Source organism: Lissotriton vulgaris, chromosome 4_1, assembly GCF_964263255.1.
Source record: "Lissotriton vulgaris chromosome 4_1, aLisVul1.2, whole genome shotgun sequence".
Lineage (NCBI taxonomy): Eukaryota > Metazoa > Chordata > Amphibia > Caudata > Salamandridae > Lissotriton > Lissotriton vulgaris.
In genome coordinates, this window is record NC_141691.1 from 2,104,226,302 (window position 1) to 2,104,243,916 (window position 17,615).

Genomic DNA, 17,615 nt, shown 5'->3' on the forward strand with positions numbered 1-17,615 from the left:
TCCCACCGACGATATTCAAAAGGATTGCCCAAGATACTCTGCAATTGCTATGGCAGGCAGGTACTCCAAGGATAGCACTGCATAAGTTACAAAGAGGGGTATATGATGGAGGCCTGGCGATACCGGATGTAAGACTCTACTATTTGGCTATGCAACTGTTAGTAGTTAACAATTGGGTATAAACAGATCGAGACAAACCAGTGTACAGGGTGGACCAGGATGCTATGCCTGCAGGCAACTGTGAGCCACTGCTTTATGTGCAGAAATATGACCCTAGTTGGCCCCCGCACACAGCGGTAGTTGTGGCATGCTGGAGGGAAACAAATTGGGCATTGGGGTGGCAAAACAAACTGACCAGCAGAACGCCGCTTTGGTCTAGTGCCAAGTTGAAAGAGGTGTCCTCGCTTTAAGGGGTTACAGGCTGGAAGAATATAGGAATAGAGTGACTGGGGGATATTTAGATGGAAGGGACCCAACTTCCATTTGAGGACCTGCAGCTGGAATCTGAACTGGCTGAGACCCAGAGATTTAATTACCTGAGACTTAGACATGCCCTGTTGACAGAGCTACAAGATGACACCTCCCTTCCTGACTACTCTCCTCCCGAGGACAGACTATTGATTGACTCTGTCCCCGAGAAAGCAACTTCAACAATATACCGAAAACCTATGAGCAAACAGAATATGGAAAGCTTCTCTCACTTCTGGCATCTTCCCTGATTTTTGGAAGCATGCCACTCTCCTGCCCCTTAAGAAGAAACCTAATGTTGATTCAGGGGAACTGAATAATTATAGACCTAATTCTCTGCTGCCAGCGTCAGCAAAAATGCTTGAAAAGTTAGTGCAGCAACAATTGGCTAATTTTATCGAGAGCCAATACATCCTGCACAACACTCAATCTGGTTTTCGTGCTGGCTTTAGCACAGAGACGGCCCTATTAGAGGTGACGGATTCAGTAAAGATGGTGTTGATTTCAGGGGCATCAGCTAGCTATGCTGGTGCTCCTGGATCTTACAGCCGCATTTGATACGGTAGACCGCTCAATACTGGTGCAACGCCTTTTGGACATCGGTTTTGGGGATACAGCCCTGGCCTAGCTGAAGTCATTTCTCCATCAGCGCACACAAAGGATGGCATTACAACCTTATCAATCTGACCGCAAGCATTTATGCTGTGGGGTGCCACAGGGGTCATCCCTAAGCCTGTTGTTGTTCAATATCTATTTGGCCCTATTATTCTCCCTGATATCCAGCTGGGCTGTAAAGGCAATTTCCTACGCCGACACCCAGCTGGTATTTCCTTTTGATGATCAGTCAGAAGACTCATTTTAAGAGTTTTAAGGGCTGTTTAAAAGACTTTGCTCATTGGATGAACAACAACGAACCTAAACTTAACGCCGAAAAGATGGAAGTGATGTTTTTTGGCAAAAGCCAGCCCCCTGCTGAAAGACCTTTGGTGGCCGGTTGAAATATGTTCACAACCCACTCCATTTGGCATTGCCAAAAATTTGGGAGTAAAGTCGGATGTTGACTTATCCTTTTCAGCCAAAATACAGCAGGTGACAGCTGCCTGCTTTAGCCAGATTGAGATACTTATGAAAATGTTTCCATCTGCTGCCACAGAACTGCCGTTGGGTCGTAGTTCATGCTGCATTGCCTCCGTGAAATGCCTCTATGTGGGCTTACCTGCTTACCTTGACAAGAAACTTAAAATGGTTCAAAATGCGGCTGCGAGATTGATCAGAAGGGTTCCATTTCGGCATCCTATCTGTCTGCATATAAAGGAACTACATAGGCTGCCGGTAGCCAATAGAATCAAATTTAAGGCCTTAACATTAGCTTTCCAGTCAATACATATCAATCAATACAATCAAAAATATGTAAAAAAAATCCATTCTGAACATTGCCCTACACGTATTACTATATTCATACTTCTTTCTTAAAGCATGTTTAAACTCATATTTTTGTACTAAGTTTCTTTAAAAAACATTTTTCAGACCTACTTTTCATTTTCATGGTTATTCAGGATATCGGGATGACTTTGTTAACCACGACGATTGCGCCTTTTTCATAAAGTGAAAACACATATATGCAGACATATTACAGTATTTTACCCACTAGGGGTTTATTTCTGTACACTTCAAACTCATGTTTTTATAGTGTATTTCTAGAGCAACTATCTCTAAAACCTATTTTCCAATTTCGCAGTGAGGCTGGAGATCGCAATGACGTTGGTCATTGCGATCCCGCGTTTACTACATGCAAAAATTATAACTATATATTTTATTCGAACTATCACAGTAGATAGCTCGCTAACCCCCACATGCATCATTGTTGGTATTTGCGATTCCTAAATTGCGAAAATTAAGGAATCGCAATTTAGGAATCGGAAATACCTATGCAGTAAAAATTCGCATTTATTTTTGTGATTTCTTATTTTTCCTTATTTGCGATTCACAATTTTGCGAATCGCAAATAAAGAATCCCTTTACAATGGGAAGGCATTCTCATTTTGCGATTCGCAATTAAGGAATCTCAAAATGAGAATGCAATTCCTAGGGTGCAGGGGGGGTCCAAAGGACCCCCCCCTCCTGCACCCCTGAAATGTAACATACAGTCCATTTTTCACACATACATGCCCAAGGGCATGTGTGAGTGTAAAATGAAAGTGTCACAAATGCACTTTTGTGCATTTTTGACACTTTTCCAAAATTACATTGAAGGTTGACTTCATGCTAAATTAACACTTCTAATCTGCGAATTCGCATATTTTTTAAGATGATGCATTGCATTTAAGAAATCGCAAAATTCCGATTTCTGAAATGCAATCGCAATTTAAGAAATCGCAAATAAATTGCGATTTCTTAAATTGCGAAAAAGCCAAAAAGGTTAATGCATCCCAAAACAACGAATTGCATTCGCAAACGGCTGAATTTTGCGATTCGCACCGTTTGCGAATGCAATTCAGTTTGATGCATGTGGGCATATATGACTAATTCTATAAAAACATTTATCACTATCTCTATAACAATGTATTGATGATTCATTGATATCTTTTTTATATTTTTACCAATATTCGTGTCAAAGTTGATAGTCGCGATGTCCCGCTGTCTGATTTACTTTCTCCTCGGGGTCAGAACGATGCTAAAAAATGGACCAAGGCTCGATAGCATCAAGTCCGCTTGCTATAATAGCACAGAACAGTGAAGCGATAAAGCGAGGGCAGGAAAGGGTGGAGACTGCAGGGAGATGCCATAAGAAAACTATTCAAAACTAGCTATTCTCTATATTTTCAGTAATGAGTGATAATGAAATAACTACCTTTAAAGGAAGATAGCATCACAGCAGTGCACATCAGGTACACACAGAATTGTCCAAGAATAAAGAAGTGATCAGAAATATGCTCTAGGTGCCACTTAAAATACTAGAGATGCTGTAGGGACAAGAAATAACAAATGGAAAGTTATTCCTTTCTAGTGATTTTCCTAGTTACCATTGGCATGGCTAGATTACACGATACAAGCACTACACAATAAAGATACCTACCCAAGAGAACCTGAGCATTGCTTCACATGGATTGAGGTTGAAAGTTTCCACTCTACCACAGTTCCCTGTTAGAAATTATGTAATATAAAACAAAAGAAATCATGTTATCCCAAAACACGGAGCAGTGTGCTATTGCCTCATAACACCACCTCCTAGACATATGTATATATATTCAGAGAAGACTTCAGCAAATCAAGATACATGTATGAGCCTCCAAATCATGGATAATGAATCTCTCCAGTTTCAAAATAGCATTCAAATCAAAAGTCATCAGTACATTACGCAAATAGTCGATAGTGTATATATGCCAAAAAATACTCTACCCTTTACCCACATGAGTATACTGAGGGGCAGATTTATGAGGCCGTTGCGCCTCTTTGCGCCGCAATTGCGTCACTTTTTTTGACACAACTGCGGCACAAACAATGCGCCCTATTTACAACGTGATGCATCTAGGAGATGCGTCACGTTGTAAAGCACTGCGCCATAAGGAGGCGTTCCTGCGCAGGAACGCCTCCTGAAAGTGGCTAAGTGAAATCTATGAGATTTCACTCAGTCACTTTCTGGCCAATGCTGCGTCAAAACCCTGCGTCTTGATGCAGCATTAGTTGAATGGGGCACCCCCGAGCCTTGCTGGAGCTGCGGCGTGCTTGCGACGCAACTCCAGCAATGTGCCACATTTCCGGCACAGATGCGTCACGCATCTGTGCCATTTTTGCACCATGGTGTGCCGCATTATAAATGCGGCGCACCATGGGTGGCCTAGCTGTGGCGCACTGTGGCACACGTTAACTGGCGCATCCCTCGGGATGCGCCAGTTAACATAAATCTGCCCCAAAGTCCCTCATCAATGGGGGAAAAGGATAAAATCGTGAAATGAATAATCACCTCCTGAATATTTGTCCTAGTCCCCTCAGCCCACACGAGTCGGCAACTGTGCACCTCTCCAATGGAGAGTACAGAAAGTGCCCCTTTAAGTACTCCAAAACAATGTCTATAGCCCTGTACTAAAGGTTGTGATTACAAGTGGTGCAACCACACCATTACCAGCCTCCGAACAGCGAGACATGATGGCCTACAAACATCCTATGCTTACATCCAGAATAATCAGCCACACCGAAGGAAATGGAAGCACTAATATTCGACCTTCCGTTACCCGAGACGCCAACATGATGTTGCTAATATCCCTGGGAAGTATAGTACTTCAGTTCTGAATCACGACTGACTGTGTTTTGTCAGTGTTCAAAGGAAAAAGACAAATAAAGATTCTGACTCCTGCAATGGAATATGAGGAGCTGCACTGGTGGTTGAGTCATCGTCACAAATATCGCGCATTATTAAAAAAATCAATTTTGGGTACATAATTTGTGTCACTAACACCTCCATTTCTCAAACATGGGATCAGAGTATCTCCACCCTGACCCCTCATGCAGGCTTTCACACAGATTTTCCACCCCAGGATCCATTCACGAAAGATAAAATGGTTGCCACAACTTTCTATTCAGGTTACATCCAGCCTATCAGAGCATTCCCATTGGCACTTGCATACGCGATTTATCCCAAAACCTGCGCGAAATATCCTCGGCCATAGATATCACTATCATTTTAAACTTAAATTTGTCAAAAACTATTAAACAGATTTCACCAAAATGGCAAAAGGCACTTCCTTGAACCAACATCTACCTCCCTGCCAATTTTGGTGTTAGTCCGTTCAGCAATTCGGGCTGTAGAGGTGGCTAAAGGTTCCTACGGGAATTAACATTACATACGCAACTTCATTCCATGCCCCAAATTCTCTGTCCCCACTGCATGGATCACCCCCAAACTTTCCCAATCAATAGTGCCCACTTAACACTGTTTTGGCAAAATTTCATGCAGATTGGTCAAATGATGCCAATGTTATAGATCTTAGGTAATATATATATATATATATATATATATATATATATATATATATATATATATATTGTAGAGCAAATTGCGCAAGCGCTTCGGGAGGGCTCACCCCTTCATCCGACCCTCCGGTCTGTATTTGGCTCCTCTGCAATGTTCAAAGGTTCCCCTGAATTAAAATTGGGTCAGACGCGTTTCGGGGCCACAAACGCCCCTTCCTCATGGACTGTGTGCAGTTCAACACCATGTTCTCTTCACGCTGATCAAACGCGTTTTAGTTTGAACAGCTGGCGTCGTCCTCCCTGAGTGGGTGGAGTCTGGCAACACCGGGACTCATGGTCAACGTAGTCCTGTGAAGTGAAACAAAATAGTAACCTTGAGTAGGCTGGCGTGTCTGCACTTTTATTACTGTCATTAAAATCCTTAAGTAGGATGGCAGGGAAGCTGCGGGCATCACGTTTTATTCAAATGGATGTTGCGCTAACAGGCGAGTGTGTTTGATCTCGCCTCAGTCTCTTAGGAGAGGATACATGTTCCGCCATCAGAGTGGAGCTCCTTCCGCGACCGAGGCTGGCCGCCTGAATATTGTAGAGCAAATTGCGCAAGCGCTTCGGGAGGGTTCACCGCTTCATCCGACCCTCCGGTCTGTATTTGGCTCCTCTGCAATGTTCACAGGTTCCCCTGAATTAAAATTGGGTCCGACGCGTTTCGGGGCCACAAACGCCCCTTCCTCGTGGACTGTGTGCAGTTCAACACCATGTTCGCTTCACGCTGGTCAAACGCGTTTTAGTTTGAACAGCTGGCGTCGTCCTCCCTGAGTGGGTGGAGTCTGGCAACACCGGGACTCATGGTCAACGTAGTCCTGTGAAGTGAAACAAAATAGTAACCTTGAGTAGGCTGGCGTGTCTGCACTTTCATTACTGTCATTAAAATCCTTAAGTAGGATGGCAGGGAAGCTGCGGGCATCACGTTTTATTCAAATGGATGTTGCGCTGACAGGCGAGTGTGTTTGATCTCGCCTCAGTCTCTTAGGACAGGATACATGTTCCGCCATCAGAGTGGAGCTCCTTCCGCGACCGAGGCTGGCCGCCTGAATATTGTAGAGCAAATTGCGCAAGCGCTTCGGGAGGGCTCACCGCTTCATCCGACCCTCCGGTCTGTATTTGGCTCCTCTGCAATGTTCACAGGTTCCCCTGAATTAAAATTGGGTCCGACGCATTCCGGGGCCACAAACGCCCCTTCCTCATGGACTGTGTGCAGTTCAACACCATGTTCTCTTCACGCTGGTCAAACGCGTTTTAGTTTGAACAGCTGGCGTCGTCCTCCCTGAGTGGGTGGAGTCTGGCAACACCGGGACTCATGGTCAACGTAGTCCTGTGAAGTGAAACAAAATAGTAACCTTGAGTAGGCTGGCGTGTCTGCACTTTCATTACTGTCATTAAAATCCTTAAGTAGGATGGCAGGGAAGCTGCGGGCATCACGTTTTATTCAAATGGATGTTGCGCTGACAGGCGAGTGTGTTTGATCTCGCCTCAGTCTCTTAGGACAGGATACATGTTCCGCCATCAGAGTGGAGCTCCTTCCGCGACAGAGGCTGGCCGCCTGAATATTGTAGAGCAAATTGCGCAAGCGCTTCGGGAGGGCTCACCGCTTCATCCGATCCTCCGGTCTGTATTTGGCTCCTCTGCAATGTTCACAGGTTCCCCTGAATTAAAATTGGGTCCGACGCGTTTCGGGGCCACAAACGCCCCTTCCTCATGGACTGTGTGCAGTTCAACACCATGTTCTCTTCACGCTGGTCAAACGCGTTTTAGTTTGAACAGCTGGCGTCCATGAGGAAGGGGCGTTTGTGGCCCCGAAACGCGTCGGACCCAATTTTAATTCAGGGGAACCTGTGAACATTGCAGAGGAGCCAAATACAGACCGGAGAGTCGGATGAAGCGGTGAGCCCTCCCGAAGCGCTTGCACAATTTCCTCTACAATATATATATATATATATAATAATAATAGAACATTTATAAAGCGCATGGCTGCACAACTGTGTATCCCCGCGCTGACTGCCAACAAAACTCACAGAGGATAGAGAAGGAGCGGTCAGAGATCAGAACAGAATTATTGGGGACAGAGGTGGGTTTTTAGTTTGGCTCTGAAAAGAGTCTCTGAGGGTTCCATTCTTAAATGAACAGGTAGGGCATTCCAATGTTTTACTCCAAGGTAGCGAAAAGAGCGGCCGCCTATTTTTGCTCTGTGGACACGGGGGAGTTTGAATTGTGACATTCCTGAGGATCTAAGGTCTCTGGTTGGGCGGTGGATAGTCAGAAGATCTCTTAGATAGGTGGGACCTTTGTTATGGGCAATCTTGTGGGCGTAGCAGAGGCTCTTGAATTTGATTCTCTCCCTAACAGGGAGCCTGTGCAATTTGGACAAGGCCGCCTTGGAAGATGTTCTTCTGGGAAGGCCCAGTACCATGCGAGCGGCCGCATTTTGTAAGCATTGAAGCTGGTGAAGATGTTTTTGGTTCAGTCCTAATAGGAGAACATTACCATAGTCCAAATGAGGTGTTATAAGCGCATGTACGATGGTTTTTCTAGCTTCAGTAGGGATGAGATCGATGATTTTTCTTAGTATTCTTAGCGTTCCGATGCATTTGCCTATTATTTTATTGACTTGGGATTTTCCTGACAGATCAGAGTCGATCATAATCCCTAGATTTTTGACCTTTTCAACGGGGCGAGGAAAATCGCCCAGTGTTGTGGGCCACCACGCCTGGGACCATAATGAGGTTTTATTCCCTACCACCAACACCTCTGTTTTATCTCCATTTAGCCGGAGGCAGTTGTTGTCCATCCACATGGCGACAGCCGCCATGCATTCCGAGAAATTGGAGGCATATTTCTCGGTATATAATGTTAGTGACGCCAAACCTAGCACACAATGGCAAAGCCAATAGATCTGGTGTTGGCCACCAGCAGTTTGGCGATTAATTTTTAGTTTTCTCATGGTTTCTGCTAAATTTGATTGTTTAGGAAGCTGCTGGGCCCTCATTAAGTCTCAAGAAAAACATTAGCTTAAGGCAAGAGTGTTTTTCTGGTATCAGAAAAGTACACATTACCCAGGTAAATGCCTACACTAAAGGAGACTACTGTGTGTGTAAATGTGTTCATTGTTATGTTATGTTATTTTATATATATTTCTATAGCGCACCGGTTACCAGAAGGTGTCCTGGCGCTGGCTCCTACGCTCTGAGCACAGATTATTATGGATATGCTACACGTTATAAAGCCCGGAGTTTAGTCCCTTCCTAAATGCAATGAGGTCAGTGGCAGTTCTAAGATGGAAGGGAAGGTCATTCCACGTGCTTGCGGCACAGGTGATAAATCTTCTCCCTTCCCACGTGGGTTTTTTAATCGGGGGGACTGTCACCATATTAGCTCCACGGGAGAGAAGAGTTCAGATATTCTGGTCCTATTCCTTGAAGGGCTTTGAAAACGGTACATAATGATTTAAAACGCACCCGTTTTCTGACTGGTAACCAGTGAAGTCTTTTGATTTCCTTAGAAACAAAAACACATTTGGTGTGCTGGTAATCAGTGTTGCTGCCGCGTTTTGCAAAAGATGACGTTTATTTAGATATTGTCCTTGATAAAATAAGAGATGTAACAACTGTACGTTGACTGTCCTCTGGCAGGAACGGCATTATTTTCTTATTCATTCTAAGAGAATGAAAGGTGGCTGAGGCAACAGCATTTTTCTGATCATCAAAGTTTAGTTTGTCATCAACTATGACTCGCAGGTTCTTAGATTTCCAAGCCGGTTTAGGGAGAATGGCCAATTCTTCCGGCCATTAATAGGGGTTCCAAAAGTTGGAATTGTTTCCAAAAATGATGATCTCTGTTTTGCCTGAGTTAAGCTTCAGGCTATTCTGTGTCATCCACATCTTGATTGCTTTCATGCAGTCATGAAACCTCTTCCTCTTTCCTGGTTCCTGTCCTGGCAGCATAGACACAAAAATGTGTGTGTCATCCACATAGGAAGTAAGATGAAATCCAAAGGATCTAATTAGGAAGGCCAAGGACGATAGGTAGACATTAAAAAAGAGTGGGGCCAAGGGAGGACCCCTGCGGTACTCCGCATGTTAGGGAAAAAGGTTTGTAATAACATTTTTCAAAGGACACAATTTGCGTTCGGTCAGTTAGGAAGGCTTTTAGTAGCTTTCAGGCTGTGCCCTGAACCCCGCATGCCAATAAATGATCCATCAAAAGGTCATGATGGACCGTATCGTAGGCCGCAGAAAGAGCCAACATAATCAGTGCTGCTTTGCCTCCCTCATCCAGGGCTTCCCTGATTTCCTCTGTAGGTTTTATGAGTGCTGACTCTGTGCTGTGTCCTTCTCTGAATCCATATTGTGTGTGTTCGAGAGTATGATTTTCATGTAAAAAGGCGCTAAGCTGTAAAGTCATTGCTTTCACTTCTAATTTTGCCGGTAGTGGAAGGCAAGAAATTGGTTGGAAATTGTTGGGATCCTTATAATCTAAATTGTGCTTTTTCAGCAATGAAAGTATTGAAGCTAGCTTCCATATTTTGGAGAAATTCCCTGATTCAAACATGGCATTATACAAAAAGGTAAGCAATATGGCAATAGGTTATTATAATTATTATTATTATCATCATCAAACTGAATTTGTAGGGTGCTCAGCTACCCCAAAGGTTTCCCGGCACCAACCGGTAGGAAGAGAAGAACGGAACAGGGAATCAAAGATTGAACAACCAAGTCTTCAGACTTTTACCGAATCTACCATATGTAGTTTTCTTGCGTAAAGTGAGAGGCATGGAATTCCATAGAGTGGGGCCACGATATTAAAAGGAATGGCCACGCATTCGAGAAAGTTTGACTTTGGGGATGGTCAACCTAATTTGCTAGGCAGAACGCAAAATGGTGATGGAATATAGAGTCGTACCAGCAATTGCAGGTATGTCGGGACACTCCATTTTTTATTTTATACACATAGCATAAAGCTTTGAACTTGATTTGATTCTCTATCTTCAGCCAATGTAAGTTGCGAAGGTAGCCAGTGACTGAGGCATTCTTTGGTATATTACACAGCAGTCTAGCCGCCGCATTATGCACCACCAGGACTAGGGCATGAACCACCATTTTATGCACCATAAGAGGTATCATCTATATGATTTTTCTCAGGGGCTAATTTGATCACCGAGTCTGGGCAGGGATCATGTGGGGAGCCTGAACAAAACGATGCAAGAAGTATTTTTGTATCATTGGGAGTGAACTTATTCAAAGTAGTTGAGAGGCCAGTTACTGGATTATTTCCCGCAATTAAAGCTTCCGTCCCTCCCGACGGGGAGAGGTTAAAGGCAGAGAAGATGACTTCTACCTTATTTAGAAAAAAGTGGCAATTTGGTCACATAATTCCTGGCTCCACTGAATTTTAGGTGGACAGGGGGAGACCAATCTAGATACAGTTCTAAAAAGTTCTTTAGATGAAGTTTTGGCTAGTTTAATGTGGGTTTCAAAAATTCTTTTTTTGCATTAAATAAAAGTTGTTTGTGGACTGTGAGACTTTGTCTGTACATTTCTTTCTCAGCTTCCTTATATTCTTAACTCTCAATTACGTTCTTTGCGCTAACAAATGAGTTTTTGTTTACTAAGTTCCTCGGTGTACCAAGGGGCAGTTGGTTGGGATCATTTGGGATACAAAGTTTTCACTGGGGCTAGTTTTTTGCAGGCTGTCTCCACCCAGTTTGTATGCCATGTGGTGACCTCCGCCATTTCTGTCGCCAATGGGCAGGCAGTTGCACTGAGCAAATCTTCTATTTCTGTGCCCTTGATTTTGTTCCAAGCCATTTTGTTATCTCAATCTGACTCTTAGGGGCCCCCAAGTTGTCGTGGAGATCAGGAAATGCAAACTCAAATTGGATTGCTGCATGGTCTGTCCAGACAAGTGGCAACAACTCAGTACAGGTCAGCTGTGGGTGGCTAGAAAAAATCCCATCCAAAGTATGCCCTGCAACATGGGTGGGACCAGTCATGTGTTGCATTAGGTAGGCACTATTCAACACCTCTGTCAGGATTACTGTGTCGGATAAGTGAGTGCTTCCAGATAGTAGATAAAGTCCCCCAGGATGGTAAATGAGAATGGGAACAGTTCAGCCCGAAGTGCCAGGCCAGGTCCTCCTTAAAAAGGTGGCAATGACATAGGTTTATCTATGGTCAGCTCAAGAACTAGAAGATTGCAGCTAGGTGAGGCTCCACAAAGTGGAAAGTGTACCATATGACCCTTTTCTGTCTTGTACAATTGAGTGCACTTGTATGTTTACCCCTTTGAAAATGTTAATTGTGCGCACACATGAACTAGATCCAAGATTACATTCTCATACATATGGTAGATCAGGACTTGGTGCTCCCATTCATATTCAGCATAAGACACATACATAGCTGTGCCTTTTGCATTTTGAAAATGCAGAATTTGCTCCTTTTTAGGTCTGGCCTGGCATTGCAGCATCATGCAATACCTGTTGTTACCAGGTATTTAAAATATACATAGATTTACTTTTAGTTCTGCCCAAACAGTATTCCTCTCTCCCCTCGTGGTATTTGCTGTTTGGCTTATCATTCTGCTTCCATATGGAGTGTTTCCATTGGAAGGCATGAGGGAGCATTTTACATACCCAAATAACTCTGTTTTCGTACCTACAATTCATGTGGAAAGCAGCATTTCTAATGTTTTACTTTGGGCTCAAAATGCAAGCAACACCTTTCGGCTCTGCCTGTGCTTGCTTGAGTCTGGATTTTTAACAGTGCAGCTTTTCCAAAAATACGTAGAGCTGGCTTGAGACTTTGTCAATCACATCTTAGTGTGTTTCTCTCTCACCTGATGCTATTGGCTATAGGGTGTATCTGCATCGTTTTTCCTCTTGTTCTTCATTTATCCTGTCTGCCACACTCTCTTATTCCTCCTTTCCACCCCTTCCTTTAGCCTTGTGTGTTCCATGTCCCTGCACTTTCTCCTCTTTCTTTTGTGTTGCTTTACCATCCTGCAGCACCCCCATAAATAGGCTGGAGTTCATAAGAGGAATGGGTAGTAAAGATGCCTTTACATTTTGTGTTTATCTTTCAAAGTCACAGGTCAAATGTCCGGCTATGCTGTTTTTCCTAAACTGGTGTTTACTTCTAATTCTCTGACTGCAAAGTGAGGGTATTTCATAAAAGTGACCCTGGTGGCAATTCTGCTGGAATACAGGAGGCAAATGGAAAGGCTGTCTGTTAGAAATTGAGTTACTGGTTGACTAGAGTATGGGCCCTGGTCAAAAGGCAACAACAATCCAAGTCGGGGTAAGAGACAAGATACCCTAAATAACCTGTTCTCACCCTCTGGTAGAGTAGTACAGAGTAGGCAGGCTTAACTTAGAGGCAATGTGTAAAGTATTTCTGCAACACTTCAAACAGTAACACAGTAAAAACACCAGACAAAAGGATTCCACACCATATTAGAAACATAGAGCTAAATTTAATAAATAAAATAAGACCAAAACGAAAAAAATCCAATTGGGGAACATGGAGATATTGAATTTAAAAAGATTTAAGTTGAAATAGCACTAAAAAGCACAAACCACCAACAGGGGATATCTGGTCAGGCTGGGCTGGGACAAAGTCACAAGTTGAGGCCAACCACAATGGAACGCGGGCTAGCTACGGGGACCAGGTTAGGCCTGCTGAACAAAGTATCTTATCTACTGGTTACGGAGTGTTGCATGGATCTGAGGCAAGAAATGTTGCCCAGTTGAAGTGATGCATGGGGTCTGAGGGGCGTTCAGGCTGCAGGTAAGGTCCAGTGCTTCAATGGGGCTTGCGATGCAAAGTCCAGGCATTGAGTATGTGATGAGCAGCTGATGTGATGTATCGGTTCCAAGGAGCTGTGACACTGAGATGCGCGGGCTGGCGTCAGCATTGAGCTACCTTCGACAAGAGATGCGAGGACCTGGGTTGAAAGTGCCCCACCCCTTCACAGATGCGTCAGTTCCAAAGGCTGTTCCTTCTGCGCCTGGCCCAATCTATGCAGAAGTGTAATGTAATGTAATGTAATAGTATTTTATTTGTTGATCAATTAAAATCATTACAAGCAAGGAAAGATAAAAACAACCGAATAAAACAAGCATATACTATACACAGAGTTATTAGCATCTTAAAGTGATCCTCCAATAATACGTTGATAGATGACCATTCCATCAAAACGTTCATACATTACGCAATAATAAAAAATCCATAAAACTGACTAAAGTGCCTTATAATTGCCCCAAAAACTATTATAGCAGCATTTACATAAAGTGACTTGTGTTGGCAGATGCAATTACAAATATAAATTTTTGCTGTATTTCATGAACAAGCGATAGTAAAGCGATAGTAAAGTGCAACATTAATATTTTATGCAATAATTAAAATACATAAGACTTACTAAAATGCCTTATAATTGCCCCAGGAACTATTATAGCAGCATTTACATAAAGTAACTTCTGTTGGCAGTTGCAGTTACAAATATAAATTTTAGCTGTATTCCATGTGCAAGCGATAATAAAGTGCAATGTGCCCAACTGTATTAAAATATACTCCCAGTCCCTTAAGCTAGCTTAACTTTGCATCCAATGAACAATAAATTATGTTTCTTATGTATTTTATATCGCAATACAGTTATTTACCCGTTCTACTCCTTTGAGTTTCTTCTCTGCAATAATGATAAACTTAACAAAAAGATAAGTAAGTTTAATATTCGCCCCACTCAAACAGGTGATAATTGCTTGTCTACATGTTCTAATTCCTAATTCATTAAAGATCGGTTTTAGGATGGACTTCCGAGCGTCTGCCAAAGCTGGACATAAGGTTACTATATGAATTATTGTTTCATCCCTTTGCCTACAAAGCCTGCAAATGCTCGATGACCATTGATTCTCCAATTTTGGTATGCCATCCTTTGTCGGATATCTTCCCAACCTTAAGTGCATGAATTTATCCTTAAACCTTGGTTTTAACCCCCTCCATGCTGCCCTCGGCCATTGGCCGATGGCAGCACTACCTCCCCAGTGCTGGCGTCGGCCAATGGCCGATGCAGCCCCGCCCGTTTTGCGCAAGTACCGCACTGCCGCGAAATCGCGGCAGCATGGAAGGGGTTAAATGATCTGCTAAATAGGGTTGAGGCGTCAGCTTACCAAAGGAATTAGCAATTGTCCCGAAATGATTTATTTTTCTTAATTCTTCCTTGTCAGCTATAATCGTTAGTAGTGCGGCCATTTGATTCATTTATTTTTTTAAAACTACTTTTCTTCTCATTTCATCTTCTAAATTAGGGCAATCAAAATTACATAAGCATTCAGTTAGGTACAGCTGCCAGTTTTTTTAATATTCCCCTTCTGAAATTTTGAGCCAACATAGCTTTGCTAAAGATACTTCCTCCGAGCGGGCTAATGATATTAAGGACTTCAGAAATGCTGATTGACGCGTCACAATTTGGTTTTTCAATCCTTATGTTTGCTCGACTGATATATTTAGGGATTTTAAAAACAGCTTTTTAAGTTCTAATTTCTATATCGTTGACCACTTTCGCGTCTTTGTCCCGAAAGATGAGTGAGCAATAGTCCCAAGATGGAATTAACTTTGCTCTCATCACCTTCATCAGATGATCATAATTAGGGCATAATAATTTGTCTCTTAATTTCCTAAAAGCAAATGCAAGAGATCAGCCCCTGGCTTCAAGGTTATTAAAATGTTGTCTAAATATCAGTCCATCGTCAAACGTGATCCCAAGATATTTATATGATTTCACATTTTTGATTACCAGGCCATTGATATTCCACTCCTGAATCCTCTGTTTCCCTTTTCCCATAGTCATTATTTTTGTCTTTTTTGTATTAATTGTTAGTCCATTTTGAGTGACATAGCCATTAAAAGTGGCAATTAACCTTTTTAACCCTATTTCTGTTTGGCGCAATAAAATGGTATCATCTGCATATTGCAGGTATTTATTTTCTTGACCGTGAATAAAAGGCGAATGTGAATTACTATTTTTAAAATGACCTGGCAAGTCGGCCATAAAAAGATTAAAAAGGCAAGGAGCCAACACACAGCCTTGTTTCAATCCCACATTCGTATCCAATCGACGGGTCATATGCTTTCCATCGCCAATTTTGATCTGCACTGGGGGGTGTGGGTGTATAAAAGTATAATCATCTTTAATAGAGATTCTGGAATACCCCAATTCCTTAACTTACCCCAGAGAGTACTTCGCGGCACAGAATCAAGATTCCGAGGACCAGTTTCTGGCATTCCAGCCGTCTTCAGCCCGGCTTGCTTGAATCCAGTGGTATGGAGAGCATGGGACTCACGTCTGAGCATACCTATCCCACTCGGGGTGACAAATGCAAAAACCACATCACCATCCCCCTTTGTACCGCTTTTGGCCACCATAAGTGTGGCAGGGTATGCTCAGACGTGAGTCCCTTGCTCACTTTGCCACTGGATTCAAGCAAGCCGGGCTGAAGACGGCTGGAATGCCAGAAACCGGTCCTCGGAAGCTTGTTTCCGGTCCAGGGAAGACATGGCTTGGCAGTTCGGGCTGGACTGTTCCCATGAGGCACAGGGTCAGACTGATTTGCATATAGCCATGTCTGAACTGGGGTGGCAGAGTGGGCGAAAGAACGGTGATGAATTAAACCCAGATCTATTGACTGGGTGTGAGTGTTTGATTGATTCAGATGCTCCGTCCATCACCACCCCCTTTTGAACCGCTTTTGGCCGCCATAAGTGTGGCAGGGTATGCTCAGACGTGAGTCCCTTGCTCTCTTTGCCACTGGATTCAAGCAAGCCGGGCTGAAGATGGCTGGAATGCCAGAAACCGGTCCTCGGAAGCTTGTTTCCGGTCCAGGGAAGACATGGCTTGGCAGTTCGGGCTGGACTGTTCCCATGAGGCACAGGGTCAGACTGATTTGCATATAGCCATGTCTGAACTGGGGTGGCAGAGTGGGCTAAAGAACGGTGATGGATTAAACCCAGATCTATTGACTGGGTGTGAGTGTTTGATTGATTCAGATGCTCCGTCCATTACCACCCCCTTTTGAACCACAGAATCAAAAGCGGCTTTTAGATCAATAAAACACACATATAATCTTTGCATCCTGGTTTTGGCGCTCTCATCTAATAATGTTATTAAAATCAAATTGGTATGGGTAGATTCTCCCTTTCTAAACCCAGTTTGAAAATTAGGGATAAGATCTTCCTTTGTGGCCCAAGGCTCTTATCTAGACATTGGGTATCTATTTTTTTATTGAAGAAGCTCTCCCAACTCACTTCATCAACATTAGCACTATTGCTTCTATTATTACCGTTCTCAATGTCATTAATAATGCTCCAGAATAACCGTAAATCTTTGGATTTACTAGCAAGATGGACTTTTGCCCATGTTGATTCATAAAATGCTTGCTTAGCCCTCCAGATTTCCCTTTTGTATCTCTGTTTTAACTCTCTGATTTTAAGCGATACAGTTTGACGCGATAGCCTATTTTTATTCCGGTGCAGTGATCCTATTTCTTTATTAAGCTTTCTTTTTTGATATAGTAGATTAGAAGAATACCATCCTGGTTTCTTAGGATTTAGCAATATGCCATTGGAGGGCTCATTTCTAGCAGATTTAGCCATCAGTTCGTCACACAAATGTGCCCATAGGTCAACCATAGATTTACCTTCATCATAAGCAGCATGGACATCCTTGATTAAACAGTCAAGCACTCTCAACATGTTATCCTCAGTTTTATCATTACATGTTAACCTTTTAAGATTAAAGGATGTTGGAGCTTTTACCAGAATCTTAGTTTCTGGTAAATGGTCAAGATCAATATCAAAATTGATCACTTGTGGATTGTGATCACTTTCAATCCTTGGGGGGCAATCTCATAGCTTTTTACTAACTTATATAATTTCTCAGACATTATAGTATAGTCTATTACAGAGGAGCTATCTGCTTTGTTAAAAGTCAGGATATTATCAAGGTCATGCATAATCTTTAAGTTGTATTTTTTAAACTCACAGTCTGTATATTGAGCTAACCATTTTAATTCAAATGTCTGCTTTTTAAGTGCAACAAAGTGCATATTAAAATCACCTGAAATAATAAAT

At 42.8% G+C, this 17,615-nt stretch overlaps 1 protein-coding gene across 1 annotated transcript in view; it reads left to right on the forward strand.

Moving 5' to 3' along the window:
- The window catches only part of LOC147725128 (C-type lectin domain family 2 member D-like), a 210,043-nt gene that overhangs the window by 124,571 nt on the left and 67,857 nt on the right, over positions 1 to 17,615 (forward strand). The window lies entirely within an intron of this gene.